Source organism: Passer domesticus, chromosome Z (genome assembly GCF_036417665.1).
Source record: "Passer domesticus isolate bPasDom1 chromosome Z, bPasDom1.hap1, whole genome shotgun sequence".
NCBI classification, from domain to species: Eukaryota; Metazoa; Chordata; class Aves; order Passeriformes; family Passeridae; genus Passer; species Passer domesticus.
The window spans coordinates 18,411,390-18,430,472 of NC_087512.1; positions in this window are offsets into that span (position 1 = coordinate 18,411,390).

The window sequence follows — 19,083 nt, forward strand, 5'->3', positions numbered from 1 at the left end:
ATTTCTTTTAAAAAGAGGGGTTGTTTGGTTTTTTTTATTCACTTATTGAATTAATTGAGAATTTCACAAAAAAATCTATGAAGATTGAGTAATGATTCTGATGTGGAAAATTAAACAAAGTCACTCTCAATAATGACAAACACACTTTTGGAAAGGAACTCAATGCATGACAACTTTATTCCCCCAAAATTTCAGAGCCCATTTAAGGACTATGTAAAAGTCTCATTAGACCAAATGAGCCTGCTGCTGGTATCTGCACTGTTTGCCATTGTCCTGCAAGATTCCACATCAAATCTGTCATGACAGTGCCTATTTTTATGCTGAGGTCCTGCATTTTACTCCTGTCTCCTCCTGCCTCTGCTGTTTTGATGGAGCAGGAAGGGAGCTGAGATATGGATCCTCTCCCCTCACTGGGAGCAGTTGAAGCTCCATGAGACTGTGTCAGGACACAGTGTTTTGCCCATAAAAGGTGGGCAAACTTGAAAATGTACTAAAGTCTGAGACATGCATGTCTATTCATGTGAGCAACCAAAGCTCCCTGTTTTTTGTATCACTGAATAAAAAAGGGTAGGTATAAAGAAATGTTTGGTGCTGTTAGTGGAAGACCCCCCCAAAAAAAAGCCTGTTTTATTCCTGGTACTACCTGAGAGTTATTTGGCATATGGGAAATTTGACCTGGGTCTTAAAACATTCAAGATAAACAGTGAGGCATGATTTTCTTGCTTGAAAGGAGTGGGAGGGAAGGAAATGTGTGCACCTTGTTTGTGACTCACTCATTGAAGCTCATATTGTTTTCCAGAGGACACAGTGTAATCTTGAATGTCTCAATGCCAGCATTAAGATCAAGTGTCTTTCCTGGTATTCAGAAATAGCATGTGATATTAGCAAACAAGTGGACAGAATTACTTAACTCACGGTTTCCTGAATCATATTCACTCCAGAGTACTAGAGAGAGATTTTTTTTTTCTGATAAACCAGTCATGGAACTTCTCATTCCACTGTTTATTCACAATGCAGTACAACCATCTTCTGAAGAAATTTCAGTATATGTATTGTTCAGTCCTGATTCAACACAGTTTAAATTTTTTCAAAATTTACTTTTAATTAACATTCCTCAACAAATTAACATTCCTCCTTAACAAAAACTCCATGTGTTTGTATTACTTATACATCATGAGACAGCCAGCTCTTGAAATATATTATTTAGGGCACATCATTGATAAACTAATCACTCCTTTCTTACAGGTATGTTATCAGTTATCTGGTAAAAATGAAGCATCTAATGGCCAAATCTTGGAGAAGCAAACAAATAAAATGAAAGTCAGAATATGTTATTCAAACAAACATTTATCTACAGTCAAAAGCCAAGGAAGTAGAGTGAATGCATGTCTATATAAATATCCACTTTAAGTTAATTTAAAATATAGCATATAAAAATATATACTCCAACATTTTAAACAGATTGAAACCTATTTCTTGGATTTTTGAATAATCCCCCCACTTTAAGATTTAACTTCCCTCCTATGATGCTTAATAAAGGTCAGTCCATGAGTATTAAAGTTATTTTATTTCTATTTGAGCATAACCTATTGCATCTTTCATCCTAATCCTCCATTCCCATCTCAAGATTCCTTCACTCCCTTAGTTTGACATATCCTTATTTTCTCAAACAAATACCATTGAACTGCGAGCTTCTCTTTCCAAAAAGTTGCCTGGGAGTGAAAATATTCTAAATCCACTTCAGTCACCAGTAGTATATGTTCCTGTAAATTCAAGTAAAATACTTGTTTGCTGAGCCAACAGGTCACTGTTCCTTCAATATTTAGTAGTGTAAGAGAACCATACTCACACAGAGTTCAAACCTGAAACTGTTACTTAGTATTTGCATAATTCAGTAGATTGTTTATGAACCAGTGGGGTTTGATGTACAACTGTGTGAAATACAGCTACATTTCTTCTATACTGTCAGTTACATCTTATTTTAAACCCTGCATTCACTCAGTCTGCGTAACCTCGCACATTTCCCTTCGGCACTGGACCAGCTAGGGACCAACGAGATATTTAAGCAGCAGTGTTTATCTTCTTGTCTGGACTGTGATGTGCTAATCTGACAGTGTAGTCAGTTGCTGTGTGTGAGGAACAGCTAACTAACAATACACTGCCTAATCACCACACACAGCAGTGGGATGGCTGTCGCTCTGCACACCTTCACCAACACTGGTGCTCTTTCTCTTCACCGTCCATGGCACATACAGCAGCACCTGGATAAACAAGTAACAACAAAGAGTGTCTTTGGCACTCTGTAGATGCCTAAAATGCCAAGATGAGGATAAAATTAACACCACTGGCTGTGGCAGCATGTTTGGAGAAGCTCACAGTGTAACAGGAATCAAAAAGATCGATGTGCTTCCAGCCTTTATCCTTCCACGTATAGTGCTACGTCCTGTCACACTGTGTGGTTGGTGAGACTATGTGCAGTCGTTTTAATGCATTGATGTTAAAAAATTAAGTTATCTGGAGAAGAAATAAGAGAGGAAAAGCTGTAAGACTGACTTTTTAAATCACATACAATATAAATTATTTTTCAGATATAGTATTTAGGAAGTTAGTGAAAGTGACTTTAAGCCATTGAAGACTCTAATTGCTCAACTAAAAACAAACAAACAAACAAACAAACAAAACCACCTCTCAAAAAACTATCAAACTGCATTTGTCAAATATTGCTATCAAAATATTAAAATCAAACATAAAATGCATGTGAAGGCTTTAAGTGTACTGCTTTTGCTCTAAATAAGCTCCCAAGAGCTTAAAACTTTGTAAAATGTTTGAATTATTTACCTTGCTCAGGTATTTAAAAACTTCCTGTTACCTTGGTATCTAAAAGTAGATGAACACCAGAGTCTAAACAAAGAAAAAATTCTCAGTTGTTAGAATAATGGAAATATGCAAGATACCACTTGTATTTGCCTGTCAGTCAAAGAAAGCAATAACCAGGAGAAACAAAAAGATTTTTTGTACAAAAGTATTAGCTCTCCATTTTTATGACCAAGATGTGTGGGAAAAGAAAGCAGCTGCGTGTTAGCTGCTGTCAGAACTTCAAGCAGCCAACATACACTGCCATCCCATCACACACAGTTGCACCACCAAAGGAATTGCCTTGAAACAGCGGTGAGCCGGCCCTGCAGCTGGTGACAGTGTAGCAGTGACTGCTGCATTAGGTACAGCAGTCAACTAGCAATACACTGCCTACCAGACACAGAGTCCTTACGAGGGAGATGACCCCTGAATTAATACGCCTGGAAACATTTCTTATTTTTGACCCAAATTCCGCATTATTCACCTGTTTTAAGGTTCATGTTCCATACGTGTATATATACAAGTTCAAACAGTGTCAAGAGATAAATGTCACGGGTGGGTGTCTGACTCAGGAAGAACAGAGTAAGAGCAACAGCACAAACCCTGTGCAGAGTTCCCAGGCTGTCCAAAAGGAATTGGATAGCGTTGCAAACGGTTTCTTGTCTTAGTTGTAGGAATAGTGATATGGTATGATACAAATTAACACTGGTTAATTTGTATCACATGCACTTACTCCAGTCCTTTCTCTGTGGGATATTGTTTATGGCCACTGTTTATGGCCAGTGTTGCAGCCCTGTCCTTAGTCTAGATGAGGCCAGAGTCAGACTCTGAGTAGTCAAGTTTATTTTGAAATTAGAACTATCATTGGTTACTCCATAATCCAATTTACCTGGAGGTTACAAGCCACAGCATTACGTCTCTTTACAGCCACCTAATGGAGAATGAAAAAAGGTTTCAGGACTGAAATTTATGAATTTAGTCTAGATGGAGGTAAAATTTTACCTCCAACATCCATTTTAATTGAAAGTCCTTTGAAGTCTCTCTGGAAAGGAGGTACTGAGTTAGACACTTTGTATAAAAGCCAATTAATATTGTATTTGAAGCCTTCACTTTGTTTCTTCAGAATTGGTCTTAAATCACTCAAAATAAATCTTAACTCGATACAAAACAAAACATGAAACATTTACTTCCTTGAGTGCTGCTGCTGTTAGCAGCCACAGAAAGTACTGGCTAATTGAGTTCTTCTTGTTCCGCAGCAAAAGGCGGCCACCTCTGAGTTTTCCGTGGTGCTTTTGAATGAAACAATATGGAGTGCAGCTAGCAGCTGTGGGCACATAGGGACAACAGCCAGCTAACATGCACTGCCAGATTGTCACATTCTCTTCAGTTTTGGCCATTCATTCTCCAAAACCCAAAATTTTGTCTCCCAGAGCTTAGCCCTTGCTCACTTCACCAACACAGCTTTTCCCTAAGGGGTCACTTACATAAAATACATGTGTTGAAGCAACATTCTCAGCATGCTAGAGATTACATTTCTATACTGTCATATCTAACGGCATACTGCTTATCTTCTGCTTCAGTGTTTTTCAGTATGGTCAGTCAGTTTGCGTGTTACAGTCTTACCTGGTTTTGTGATTCGTGTCAACTCCTTGAGACACAAGCTGCCTGTATTTTACCTATTAATTACTGTTCAGTGATTATTTTTGTGATTAATAAGTTTCCTGCCTAGGTTCCTACTGTACTTGTGAGCTCTTTGCTGTGTCCTTTATCACATACCACCCTCTAAATGTAAGCAACTGAGTTTGCAGAGCCAATGAAAAGAGAGTTCTGCAAATCTTTACAACCCCTCCAACCAGGTCAAGTAACTTTTGCTTTTAAAGAGTAAGCAGTCCCTCTAGTGCACCAGGAGAGAAGCCCAAAGGTGTTTTTGTTTCCTCCCCTGAACAGATGTCAACTGGCCATAACTTGTGGTTTTTTGACATTGCAGATGCTACTCTTGAGAGTGTCATGAGGATTAATAGAAAATCATAGAAATTACATGTTGTGGGGTTTTGTTCAAAATCACGTATTTTCTATAGTTTCCTTCCTTCCTTCCTCCCTCTGTCCCCCAGAAATGCACAGTGGAACTGGTTCAGGGCGTACAAAGGAGTGCAAACATCTGTGCCTACCCCTACCTTAGCCGCTCTCCATGGGCTTTGCTTTCTGCTCCACTTCAGGTCTTTTCCAATCGTTCTCTTCTCGTCATGCTTGAAAAAAAAAAAAACACAGAGACACAACACTTAGCAACCGCGCAGCTCAGTTTATTCACCCTAAATCACCCTCCATCCAGCCTTGCTGCCGGCGGGTCTTCCCTGGGAGCCGCGGCCCCGGGGACAGGGCAGAGATGCCGAGGAGGACGGGTGCTCCCCAAGGCACCGGCAGCGCCTGCACCCCACGGGGCACTGTTACCAAAGCAAGTCCTCGTCCCTCCTGCTCGTCCTCCGGGCGGGTTTTTCTAATTTCCGCTCCGTCTCTGCCGGGGCTGGCTGAAGCCGCTGCTCACCTCAGGAGAGGTCCCCTGACCTGGAGCAGGATCCCTCCCGGGGGGCCGGCTCCGGGCAGGTGCGTGGCCAGCAGCCCGCTCTCACGGCTACCTGTGCGGAGGGAAACTTATAGTCCGGCCAGCCCTCGGGGCGCCGGTCCCCGCTGGAGGCGGTGCCAGCTGCTCCGCCGCCCACCGCCCCGTTCCCTGGCGCCGCACGCCGCCCTTTGAGCATCCCGCAGGCGCGCCCGCGGGCGGGAGGCGCGGTTCCGTCCCGCCGGCGGGACCGGGCCGCGCCGTGGCGGTCCCGGCCGCGGCAAGGCGGCTCGGCGGGCAGGGCGGCGGCCCGTGCCAAAGAGCCCTGGCTCGGCTCGGGCACGGGCAGCGCTGTGACACCGCCCCGGCCGTGCCCCCTGCGGCCATGCCACGCTCTGGGGCTGCCATCGCTCGGCTCCTTCTCCCTGCCTCGGTAACGGGGCTAGGGCAACTTCACCGAATCACAGCTTCACGGAACCACACAATCAGTCAGGCTGGAAAAGTCCACTGAGATCATCAAGTCCAGAATACAACCCGAAACCACCATGTCAACTAGACCGGGGCACTAAGTGCCATTAGCATCCAATCCATTCTTAAACATCGCCAGGGATGGTGAGTCCACCACCTCCCTGGGCAGCCCATTCCAATGTCTAATCACCCCTTCTGTGAAGAAATTCCTTCTAATGTCCAACCTGAACCTAATGGCTTGGGCTATTCCCTCTTGTCCTGTCACTGGTTGCCTGGAAGAAGAGACTGACCCCCACCTGGCCACAGCCTCCTTCCAGGCAGTTGTAGAGAGTGATAAGGTCACTTATCACTGGGGTGTATATATATTTTTATATATATAAAATGGGGGTGTTTATCCTTTTCCCCAGGATAAACACTCCCAGCTCCCTCAGCTGCTCCTCACAGGAGGAGCAGACCCTTCACCAGCTTTGCTGCCATTCTCTGCCCGTCTCCTCAGCACATGCCACACAAACCCGGTCACATCTCCCACTGCCGCTTGGCTGTGAGGGGCCGGGCACGGGGAGCAAGGCCTGGGGCAGTGCCGTTCTGGCAGTGCCGTTCTGAGGCACCCGAGCCAGGCTGGGTGAAGCTGAGGGCTGGACGCAGAGCTCCGTTCTCTCAGACGAGACAGCAATTGCAGCCCTGCAAACGGCATTGCAGCCCTGTGCACCAGCGCAGGTCCCCAAACCCAAAAGCGAACAAAACCGCACCACTTCACCACCATCTTACACTGCCAGACTGCAAAAATAACCTGCTACCATTTGCTTTTACGTGACAGACAAAGGGAGACGTTGTAGGAGAAAGCGTGAAGCTCAATGCCAGCAGATGAGTTGTTTATGCGTGTGTTTTATGGAGCTGGCATGCCGCAAGGACAGTACACACACTTAGGCACTCACTTCATCTGAAAAAACCCGAGCACAAGATTGATAGAAGAAAGGAAAAACATGTTTTTTTTGAAAGATAGAGTTTGGTTAAATCAAAAGGGGTAAAAAGAGCTGCTAGAACACGTAACACGTCTTTTTTTTTTTTTTTTAATGTAAGTTCATAACATTCTTTTTCAGTCCTTGTCATAGTGTCAAAATTCGGGGTGTCACCACCTGGGTTTTCAAGAGACAGATGCAGGCAGACACACAGCATGTCAAAGAGCGCATTTTCCCATTTCTAGCTTTTGGATGTTAGAAACAGCATTAAAAGTGTTCTTTTCTAAGACGAAGAAACAGAGTACCACTTTTTAAAATATGATTAAAGTATTCTTCACTTTCTTACTGTTTCTGGAAATCAGGAGAGATTTTCCTAAATTTCCATTGGAAAATAATTATTTGAACCAATAAAAAAAATTATTCTGCAGAAAGCTTCTCATATAATTCTTTATTTCCTACCTAATTCTATTTTGCAGCTGCAAGCTTCACATCTGCAGAAAAAACACCATGTAAACAAGATGATGGAGGACTACATTGACGCTTGTGTAGTAAGCGACAATTAAATATCAGTTGATGGAGTTGTTTTGCCAAAACAAAGTAAAAGTATTACAAAAAACTGCCACCTTATTACCTCCCTTTGTGCTGGTAAGGACACAGCTAAGCACACCCAGCATACAAATTGGCTAGGTCACTCAGCACCTCCTTAACGCTTTCTGTAAAACAAACAGCACAAAAGGCACTGCTAGCATAGCTTCACAAAGGACTGCTTGCAATGCTTCAGTTGCTCGTTTAACTGAATGTGAGTTTTTTCCTACAAGACTTAACGTTTAACGAGCCCGGCCAAATCTCGTCGCCCTGCCTAACAGCAGACTCCAGCATGCGCTGCAGAGCCAGCTCGCTTGAACACTCAATAAATCAGCAGCACTCAAGTGAGGTGTATTGAACTGTTACCTATCAGAGCAGTGTTTGAGGCTCTTGGCAAACCTTTTTCTCACACTGAAAAGTTTATTTCAGATCAGAAAACCTGTAACCCTGCAGTTTGTTTGATAGTGGGAGGAAAGAGGTTGCAGTTGAGAACTTTATGGATATAAAGTGGAATAAAGGCCAAAAGTCTTTCAAAGTCAACAAAGTTTTGTGTGAGTGAAATAAGATTAATTAATGCTGAGCAATTCCTTAAAGATTAAATAATATGACCCACTGCAACTGATGTCATAAGCAGTGATTCCTACCCATGAACCTTCAATATGAATTGCACACATGCACCATGAATGGATTATAATAAAAGATCTGGAGGTTTTTGTATAAAATTTCTACTGAGCACTGATTAGTGATGGGATATATACCGAGACATTACATTTGGGAGCAGCCTCAAGGTAAGTAGCTCCCTAGGTGAACTCAGTGGTAAATAAAAATAAGCAGGAGTGCCATGGGGAAGCCTGAACTTCATTGTGTTCATTGAGGAGTATGTGTTGGATTGTCAGGAAGGTGTTATAACACCAGGGACATCCTTAATACATTCTTCTTCACTTGAATCACATTATATTCTGGAAGTTATGTGCTAGATGAGATCTTTGTTGTCACTTTGAGATTTTAACTGAAATTTAAACAGAGATCTGTTTTATAAAAGTTGTACACAGCTAAGTGTATCACTTCTATAATGCTTCCAGCATCTCACAGATGTGTATACAAAGTGAAATGAAGTCATCTGGGTTAAGTGTCTTCATTTCTTTCTCACCATGGATTAATTTTAGGCTCCTCATTATGGAATCTATGCAGCCAACTGCTCAGTTACTTCACTTAAGTACTAGAAACGTGACTAAAATTTTGTAGCTCACTGCAAAAATATTCCCAAACTGGTATGTGAGAAAGCATGTAGTTTGTCCTCTCTGGCAGCAGATGGTGCTGGTATGTTGTGCCTGGTACTTCTTTGAAAGCTGGTATTCAGGTTATAAATACCACGGTAACATTGCTTTTTCTCATCCATTATCTCTAAGGTCTTTTTACTATAAAATTGCTGTCATCATCATGTGTCAGAATTTATCGAGATAAAATACAAGTTTGTGGTTTGAGGGTGAGATTTGGACATCAGCAGCAATACTCACAATTAAGCACTGACTGAAACAACATATTTCAGGAAAAGTTGGTTTCATCACATCCAGGCTGCTGGACAAGGACCACTAATATTTTAGTACCCAAGCATTTAATGAAAAGAAAGTGAGGGTGCTCCTTGCCAAATGATTACTGGCAAGATGTGATGGTAGCTTACACCAGATTTTTTGCCTTAATTAATTAATTAATTGCCTTAAAAGCAATAGATGGCAAATTGTGTCCATGACAGAGAAAGAGAGAAGTGAACAAAACTGGTCCTTAAGTAAGCTTTTAGGAAACTTTTGCTTAAATAATGGCCTACTTTGAGAAACCTGGCTAACTAAAGAACACAGGGACTTAAGATATCAAGGGCATATTGTATACTTATCCAGAGATGATGTAGTCACTGCCTGTGACATCCAGGATAAACCCAGAAAGGTGTAACAAATTGTCTTAAGAAAAATATTACCATTTAACAGTGTGAGGGGTCTGATTAAGACTTACTACCAGTCTGAGTTTTGAAATAGGTAGAAAAAAATTGTTGAACATACAGAGGTGAAAATTTGTTTCAATTTTGCAGTTGCAATCAAGAAAGATTTCTGGGAATCAAGGCCTTCAGCTTCCTGCTAGAGCAAAAAATTATGTCCCAGCTTTGTTAAGTGCTCACTGAGCAGAGATCCTGAGATATGGGAACATCTTAATTTTTCTTCCTGCATTTCTTCACTGTTCTCTCTAGATTTTCAGCCAGTATACCAGAAAGATCCCAAACTTATTGCCTCCTCAGTGCTTAAGCTCTTCTGAGTGGGTTAGAGGAACAGGTCTCACAGCACTGGGCCTTTCTAAGTGGCTGACAGTTGTAGTAGATGGTGGTTCTTGTTATTAAAGGGAGTTTTGACCCTCAAGTATTTCTACCTGCAACAGAAAGCAAAGCAAGCAAGGGGAAGGGAGGAATCAGGAAAGAAATGGGGACTCAATTCATGTGGCTGTTCTCATCACATCATTTCACACTGCAGTGAGCAGCTGTTGTTTAGACTCCAGAACGAAATATTGTTGACCAGGTAACAGGAATATTCTGGCAATGAACTCAAAGCTTCCTTTTAGCTGTACAATGAACTCAAAGCTTCATTTTAGCTGTACAAAGGAGAGGTAATTAAGAGGACAAGAGGAGGAAATAGTTCCTGCTTCTTTGCTAGGGCTTAGATTAAAACCAACAATTAACATCTCAGTCCAGTACTCTCTGCTCGTTAGAAATCTCCCATTAAATTTATCTTTGTCTGCACAGTAAAAGTGATTGTGAACATGAGGGGAGTGAGCTCTAGAAATAACTATCCACTATTACTCTTCAGATGAACCCCAATACTCAAACATTAAGGAAAATTACATCTCCTATGCAAACAAGTGAGAAAATAAAGAAAAAACCCCATGCAACTGTTACTTATGTCCTACATTTTTTCCCAGTAAGAATGCATTATGTGCATAGACTGGCATATAAGAGATTGAATACTGGCTATGTACAAATTTTTCTGACTTTTGCCCATTTGTGCCACACTTTTACCTGTATCTAAACCTCTTTTATTTCCAACACTAAATTTAGCAGTAACAACACTGGTTGGCAAGTGTATGAGAGTAGATCAAAGCTCTATTTAGCTCAGGGAGGATTTGTGCCACCTGTTACTTTCTGGTTTTATTGGTTTAAAAAGAGAGATGTGGAAACAAAAAATGCCAAGAAAAACAGGGCACCAAGGGATAAGTGCATTTTGATAAATTATATTAATTTTCATGTAACACGCCTTTGACTCCCAGGATTTTCAGTTTTATTGTGATCTCCAGCTTTCAGAAAAGAATACATCAGCACACTGCAGTAATTTCCTTGTTTTGCTTTTCCATGGACAGATCAAAAGCTGTCCTGCTAAGTCATCCATCCCAGGCCTTTCTGTTGAGTTTCACTCTTCAACATGTTCTCCCTTTTTTTGTGCACACTACTAATCCATTTCAGCACACCACTGCTGCAGTCTGAATCAAGGCTTACAACATACTGGGATCCTCTGCTGGCATTAGAGAGTGCATACAAGGTAAACTACATTTTGATTAGCCTTGGATAAACTCCAACTGAACAAAAGAACTTCTGGGTTCATTGCCAGCTGCCAACTGTGTGGCTAAATAATATTTCATCTTGGAATCCCAAGAGTCTGGATTAACAAACTGCCAAAATAGCGCTCAGACATGGCTCTTTCCAAAGCTTCCCTAGCAGCTTCTATTGATGGCACAACACTTATTTCTACATTACTAGTACCAAACTTCTGCATGTTATTGTACAGTTAAATATTGCAAAAGGTAATTACAGCTCTGAATAATTATGAATTGCAACTATATCCAAGGCTTCAGGCACTTGCTGTAGGTGATTCCTCTCATGTTGTCTGGACACAGGGCAAGGTTTCTAACATTCTTTCCTGGATAAGGGTAATTCATTATACAGCTTAAAAAACGTTGTCATCTCTCAATGCAAGTATGTTTCACTCAAGTAAATGCTGACAGGTTCAGCTTCAAATTCTGTTGTATCTCCATATGATTTGCCATGGAATAAGTCCCTGGTTTCACTTCCAAAGACTAATATTTAGGGAATCATGTCCAACTGTATTTTCAATATAGTTGAATGCACAATCTAAGTTTTCAGTTAAAATGTTTTTTTAGATTTGTTTTTCTGTTTCACTCTTTCAAAATGGATTCATTTACAATCATCAGATCAAAATAGATCTTAACAATCTACAAATCTACAAAGATAATATCCCTCACCTCCCTGTTGAGATAAGGACTCGGCAAACCAGGTGTGCAGTTTTGAGATGACACAGGTTAAGTCGTAGTCTCAGCACTTACAAACTTAATGTCAAAGAAACCTAATTTGTACTTCACTCGGTAGGAGATGCTAATCTATTTCAACTCTTCCACTTTTTTTAGCCTCTAAAACCCTTCATCAATATTCAGGGTGTAGGTATAGGTCAAATGATCTCCGTCAACACACAATTTGTAAAATCCCTTCCCCTCAGAAGAGATACAAGTCCATTCCACCTCCTCTCAGAGACACTGTGTGTCTCTGGTCCTGCAAGGACCTTGGAACTGCTGGATTCCTGAACCCACCCAAAGGCCAGACTCACTGAGACAAAGGAGACTGTGAATTTCACTTGGAGATACAATCACAAAATTAAAAAGAGAGGAACACACTACAAACATACAAAAAATGGAACTATACTAGAGACAATCAGACCAAACAAGAATATAATGGTATAATTTTTTCCATAAATATCTCTGTATCTGTTTTATTAATAACACCCTTCACACAAAGAGGCCAGTGTGAGAGATTCAGCTACTGCTTTTACCCTCATCTCTTCCTTTCCTGTTTGTTTTGTTGGCATCCACTTGCTCTGCACTGCACACCCCAGAACATCCTGAGGTATGTGCTGCCCATTGCTCCAATCGTGTGAAAGCATATTTGATAGCTCTAATTAGACTTCTGAAGAATAGTGTATAGAAGTGCTGGGTGCCTACCTCTTATCCCCTATGCAATCTTCCCTAGGGTACCAACCATTTGCAAATAAAATAATACAAAGGAATTTCCTAAGATAAAAAAGACCTTATTTAGGGCCATTAGAAAGCTGAGCAGTGGAGTGTCACAGGTTCAGTAGTGATTTTTTAGAACTCTTTACATCTCACCTTGAAAAATGGTGCCAAATGTCCCAAGGCCAAAACCTGTTGGAAGTCAACTGAAATATGTTAGGAAAGCTCCTTCACCTTTTTCTGCCTGAGATCCACCTGAGTTAGGGAATTACAAAGATATAAAACTTTAGTGACACACAGAGAAAGCGCATCAGAGTATAACAGTAGGCATGTTTATTGTTTTCAAGAGAAAACTCTTTGCAGTCAGTAAGTAAAGGGAAAAGTAAACTTCTTAGGCATTCAACATCAGCTGAAGGTTGGTTTTGCCATAAACACAAGTAGATCAAGGGACCCACCTGGGAAATTAAGTTTTTAGGAGTAAATGGCAGGATGGACATTGTTAGATTTCAATGGACATGCTCAATAAAATAGCATTTATGTCCCCAACAACCAGCAGAAAGGAAACACAGGCTTTCCTAAGTGCTGTGGGGTTGGCAGAATGTATATTCTAGATCACAAACCCTCAGATCATGTGACATTAAAGAAGAATGATTTCAGGTGGGGTCATGAACAACAACAAGCTTTTGAACAAATGAAACAGGAGATTGTTCATGGAGTAGTCCCTGGGCCAGTCAGAACAGGCTAAGATGTGAAAAATGTGCTCTACACTGCGGGCAGGCAAAATGGTCCTTCCTGGTGTCCCAGTGAAATGTATGCAAGAGACTCAGGGATGAGCCTTGGAGTTCTGGAGTCAGGGATGAAAAGGATATGAGGATGTAGTTTATCCTCATAGGAGGATGTAGTTTATGAGGATGTAGTTTATCCTCATGAGGATGAGTTTATCCTTATGAGGATGTAGTTTATCCTCATAAACTACAAGGATCTCTTTTTCCATCTGAAAAAGAGATCCTTGTAGTTTATGATGGGATTTGAGCTGCCTCAGAAGTGATTGGTACCAAAGCACAGCTTCTTCTGGCATCCTGACTGCCAGTGCTGGACTGGGTGTTCACAGGGCAAGTGCCTTCTATGCATCATGGCACTGGTGCTACACAGAATGAATGGATTGCTCTGACCACACAGTGAGCTCAAATAGGAAACCAAATCACCCAGGCATCTCGGAAGGTGATGGTCTGAAGGTGAAACTTTTGGATTATCCTCACCAGAGGAAGAAAAGATTGCACATGCTGAGGAGGTCCTGCACTACACTCAGCTGCCAGAAAATGAAAAGCAATTCACTGATGGCTCCTGCTGTATCGTAAGGACAATTTGAAAGTGGAAAGGTGGTGTATGGAGTCCTACACTATTGAGGGGCAAGGTGGATCCAGTCAGTTCACGAAGCTGAAAGCTGTCCAGCTGAGAATGAGAGAAATGGCCAGTGCTCTACCTCTGCACTGGCTTGCTGATGGTGGCAAACACTCTGTAGGGGCAGCTGTACCAATGGAAAAAGACCAATTGGCAGTGCAAAGGGAAACCGTCTGGGCTGCAGCAGTGTGGCAGCTCTGCCCAGGTGGAGAAGTTGGCTGTAAAGTACATTGTGTAGGTGCACAATACCCAAGATTTGGGCTACTGAAAAGCATCAAAACAATGGAGAGGTGGATTGAAGTGTCTCAGGTGGATCTGACTGGCAACACAAGGGTGAATTATTTCTGCCTCAATGTACCCATGATGCCTCAGGTCACCAGGGAAGAGATGCAACATCCAGATGGGCTTGTGATTGATGGGTGCACTTAACCATGGACACTCCCTGGCTATCCCAGACTGTGCCAGATTGGTTACACCACACTACCACAAACACACCAAGGCAAGCTTTATGTGTTTACAGTGGAGACAACCAGTGGATAGCCCTCAGGGAAGATATTTTGGATTAGTCCTGCCTCAAGCAAAGGCAAATATATCCATGGAATTATTTTTGCTCAAGAACGTGGATGCACTTGGTGGGTATGGCAGAAGGACAAAAACAAGATGTGTGCCTCAAGGAGGCTTGATTTTTGGGGGACAACAGTCTGCAATACTGAATTGTATAATATTGGTTGCAGAATGACACTGCCACTGCATGCTATAACTACCATGGGCCACAAGGATGGACTGCTCCAGGTACACCAATTGTGAGCTGCTGCAGCTGACAACCAGCCAACAGCACACAAGCCCTCCTGCTCTGGAAGATGTCTAGGGAGGATGGAAGACACAGTCATGGACTACATGAACTCAACAGGCATCTTGCAGGGACAGCTATTGACTACAGAAGTAATTCCTTTACATGTACATTTTTATCTCTCTCTATGTATAGATAGACATATGTATGTATACGTACACATATGTATAGGTCAGAGTCATGTGGGTCTCTCTGTCAGAGCCATGTGGGTGTGCCTAAGTTTTTATCTGCCAGGTAAGGGGAAGTAAGGGATGCCCACATCCAAGAAGGAAAGGAACGTGGGTGCCATATTGCTCTCTGAGAAAGCTGCATGACACCAGGTCTGCTCAGCTAGACTCCGTGAGCATTTTTTGTGTAATCACCCTCTTTTACACATTGTTGTTAGTATGTATTGTTGCTGTTACTTTTCATTCTCTTATCTCATTGTTGTTTCCAGTAAATTGTTATCTCAGCTTGTAATTCTGCCTTCTCTCTCTCTCTCTCTCTCTCTCTCTCTCTCTCTCTCTCTCCTCCCCCTCTCTCACTAGTGTGTGGGTGAGGGACTGGAAGATAGGGATCAGTTGCATGAAGTTTAACTTCCAGCTGGATTTAAATCATAACCCTCACAGGCAAATGCAACAACAATTTACTGGGTGAAAAAGAGAATAGACTCAAAATTCAAGTTGACTTGTTTTAGCAAATACGTTCTAATTGTGGCTTCATTATCCACACAAGAAATCTGGAGATTTTACCAAAAATGAATGTTATCATGTGTTTTGCCAACACATGAAAAACCTCAAAGACTCTTACTGATTTATTTTTCATAGTATTTTATTTAATATATAAAGTAAATATTGAACATAAATAGTCACTTTCTATCAGAGTTTGAACAGGTGCTAGGTGCAAGGCAGACTTTAAGACTGATTTTTGCTACAACTATGAAATAGTTGTGCCAAAGCAAACTACAGCCTCTTTTGACCTCATTAGCTTTAGTTGTTTGTTGAGGCTATGCAATGCAAAATGCAAATAATGGCTGCTGACCAGAAGTCAATGTTTAGAAAAGATGAAGAGTGCTGCTGTTGTCATATGAAAAGGACTGAAAAATGCTTGCCTTTTCCTTGAAGTTAGACTCAGGGGTATTTTTATTTAGAAAGATATTCAGGAAAACAAGGGAATAAATGTTAGTGAAATTCAATCTCACTGAGGAGCCAAGAGGAGTAGTTTTATACTGCTGCTATCACATGATAGCCATGTTAGAGTCTGGTGTCTACATGATGACCAAATGCCCGAGCCACCTCAATGCCTGCCTGCCACCAAGCAGGATCTGTGGCAAACCAGCAGGAACTTCAGTTGCATCTTTGTGATGGAATATGAGTGGGAGTTGCCTGAACCTGTGTGCTTCAAAAACAGTGACCAGAGCAATTAAATGACACCAAATGTTTGACTGTGTTTACATACAATTTGATAATGAACATCAAAGCAAGAACATTTCTATTACTGGTACGTGGAGGGTAGCTCAGACTTGTGAATGGGCAAAGTTTTCTCTTTATGGTCTATTGAACAACTCTAACAAGCCCTGCAGGAAAATGCCTTGCTGACACTCACTCTTGGATACTGTCTTTTGATCAAGGGATGAGCAAAATTGCTGATAAAAAAAGGCTTTCACAAATCCTAGCTATAACAAAACCCTTATGCCATTTCTGAACAACTCCATCCCTTTGGTCCTTTCCACCCTTAAAATTACTGACTTAATTAATATGCACCTACTTACTAGAAGTTAGCATTCTTTCTAGAATGTAGTTTTAATCAAGTTGTCCCTTGAGATTTGATGTTTTCTTTTAATTAACATCTAAGGATTTTACCCACAGAAAAAAAATTCCCAGACAAAGTATATATGAAATTGGTGTGCTTGTCTTCAACACATGAACTCAATAAACCCTTACCCTGGCACTCCAAAATTAAAATATATTTTTCTCTTTCACCTCCAGTTGTCTGCAATTCTGCATTCCGCAGCCACACATCCCAATGGCTTGGCACCAGCAGGGCAGGGAAAAGTGGAGAAAGCTTACTTAACATGAGCAGGTAAAAAGCTCATGAAATGTTATTGCAACTACTTTACTTTATTTCTGCTGGGGTCTTGACTAGCTCCCTTTATGCATTGCATGGACAATGCTCCACCAGAGAGAGAAAACAACAGTGAGCATAAACCACAAACCAGAATGTTCTTCAGTTCAGCACACCTGCATGTCCAGGGGCTCTGCACAGATCCTCTCCCAGACAATAAGCATAAAGCATGAAATATAAAACCTCAAAATACAGCAAAAATTTGATGTGAGGGTTCCTAGAGGTAGCCTTCCACTTCCTACAAGGTCAGCTTCTGACAAAACAAGCATGAAACATGGGCATCAAGGGACCAGACTCCCTGTGATCCCATCAACTCCTGCCTAACAGCAATCCTTCTAATTTACTGTTGTCAAAAAAAACAGTAATTTGGCTGTTTTAATCTGTGCAAGAGCTTTGTCCATTTTATGCAGCTCCTCTATGGAAGTGGATGGATAAGTATCAATTCAAAATACCCTTTTACAGATTAAAGGAGATGTATATAGTATGTTGCTAGGAATATATTTATAGCCTAACACCATGACCATGTTGCATACCAAACACTTTTTATCTGTGTGTATCTGTGTGTCTGATGATGCTCCTGTGAGTCTCACTGAGAAACATCTTGTTCTCATTAGCCAATTTTCAGCCTTTCTGATTAATAGGTCTTCAAATTAAACATACTTAAAAGTACATTTATGATAATTTTCTACTACTTTTAGGTTACATCTCAAAATTAATCAAAGATCCTCTTACCATAGAAAACTATGAGTAAAAGTGATCAGTGGAAACGCCATAGCAGGTTTACTGAAAAAGTGAGTAAAAACATATTTGTAATTCTAAAAAAACTTGAAGTAGCAGCAAGATCAACAGTAATTACAATCCAGCAGGGTGGTTATTGCATTTTTGCATCCTGCGAGAAGTGTACACTTTTAGTGTGTCACTTCATTTCTGAGGAATTAATATTCCTATGAGCATTACATAATTGTACACACACACACACACACACACACACACACACACACATATATATATATATATATGCACTATCTTTTGTTATTAACTTCTTCCCTGATGAATTCAGTGCAGACAGAAAGGATTTCAATCAGGATTTTGGCCAAAGTGGTAAAGGTCTTCTGCAAAAATGTAAATGTCTCTGAAGTCACCTCAGGGTTGAGCCCATAGCGTCCCAGAAAGGGCTTCAGCACCATTCCTGCTAGAAGGATATCAGTGCTGCAGACGTGAAGGACCTCAGATATTCAATGAGTACATTTGCAGTCTCCTAGCAGCCATACAACTACATGTTGTGCTGGCAACAACAACCACTCTCCTTCCAAATACATCTCTGCTTGCCAAAAGCACAACAGTATGTGCAGCGTTTCAACTCCTCTAGGAAATCCACTGAGGTGATGATGTGCTGTCAGCTTAACCATCATACAGACCTGTCACAGTTGGACTGCATCCATGCAAGGATGCTGGAAAAGCTGAATGCTGAAAAAACAATAACTTCACAGGGAGAAAATCCCTACCCTGGATGGAGCAGTGTGTCACTTGCGTGCCACAGAAATATAAAAATATCAGGTACTGTTACATGAGTGTTATTAGTGGCTCAGCTTTCAGACTAGTGGGTGAAATGAAACCTTTCTCAGGGAGACTCACAGGAGCACCATCAGACACACAGATACACACAGATAAAAAGTGTTTGGTATGCAACATGGTCATGATGTTAGGCTATAAACATATTTCTAGCAGCACACTGCATATATCTCCTTTAATCTGCTACTCTTTACATTTCTCTTTACATAAGTCAGTACCACTAACTAATGCTAAAAGAAGCATGTTTTATTCTAAAACTTTCTAACACTACTCCATCAGATATGCTTTCTTCTATCTCTGCTCTAATTAAAGTAAATATGCATACCTGATGCAAAATAAAGTTCACTGTAAATCGGTACAAATTAAACGGCAATTTAAAGTACCATTTAATCATCATAATGAGTACAAATATACACATACAGTTTCACACATGAACGATACACGCGCACTTTGTAAACATTGTGGTGTGAAATTCCACGATGGAGCAGCTGCATCGTGATTAGCCACCTGGGACGATCACTCTGCTTTCATACTGGCCAACTGCAGTCCTGTCAGCTACACTTGTCTGCTCAGCTGACTTAAAACCTCTGGATAAAGCCGGGCAGATCTTCGTTTGATTTCTGCTTTCATTGGCAAGCTGCTGATGGCAAGCTGCGGGGCCAGGAGCCAGGGCGGCA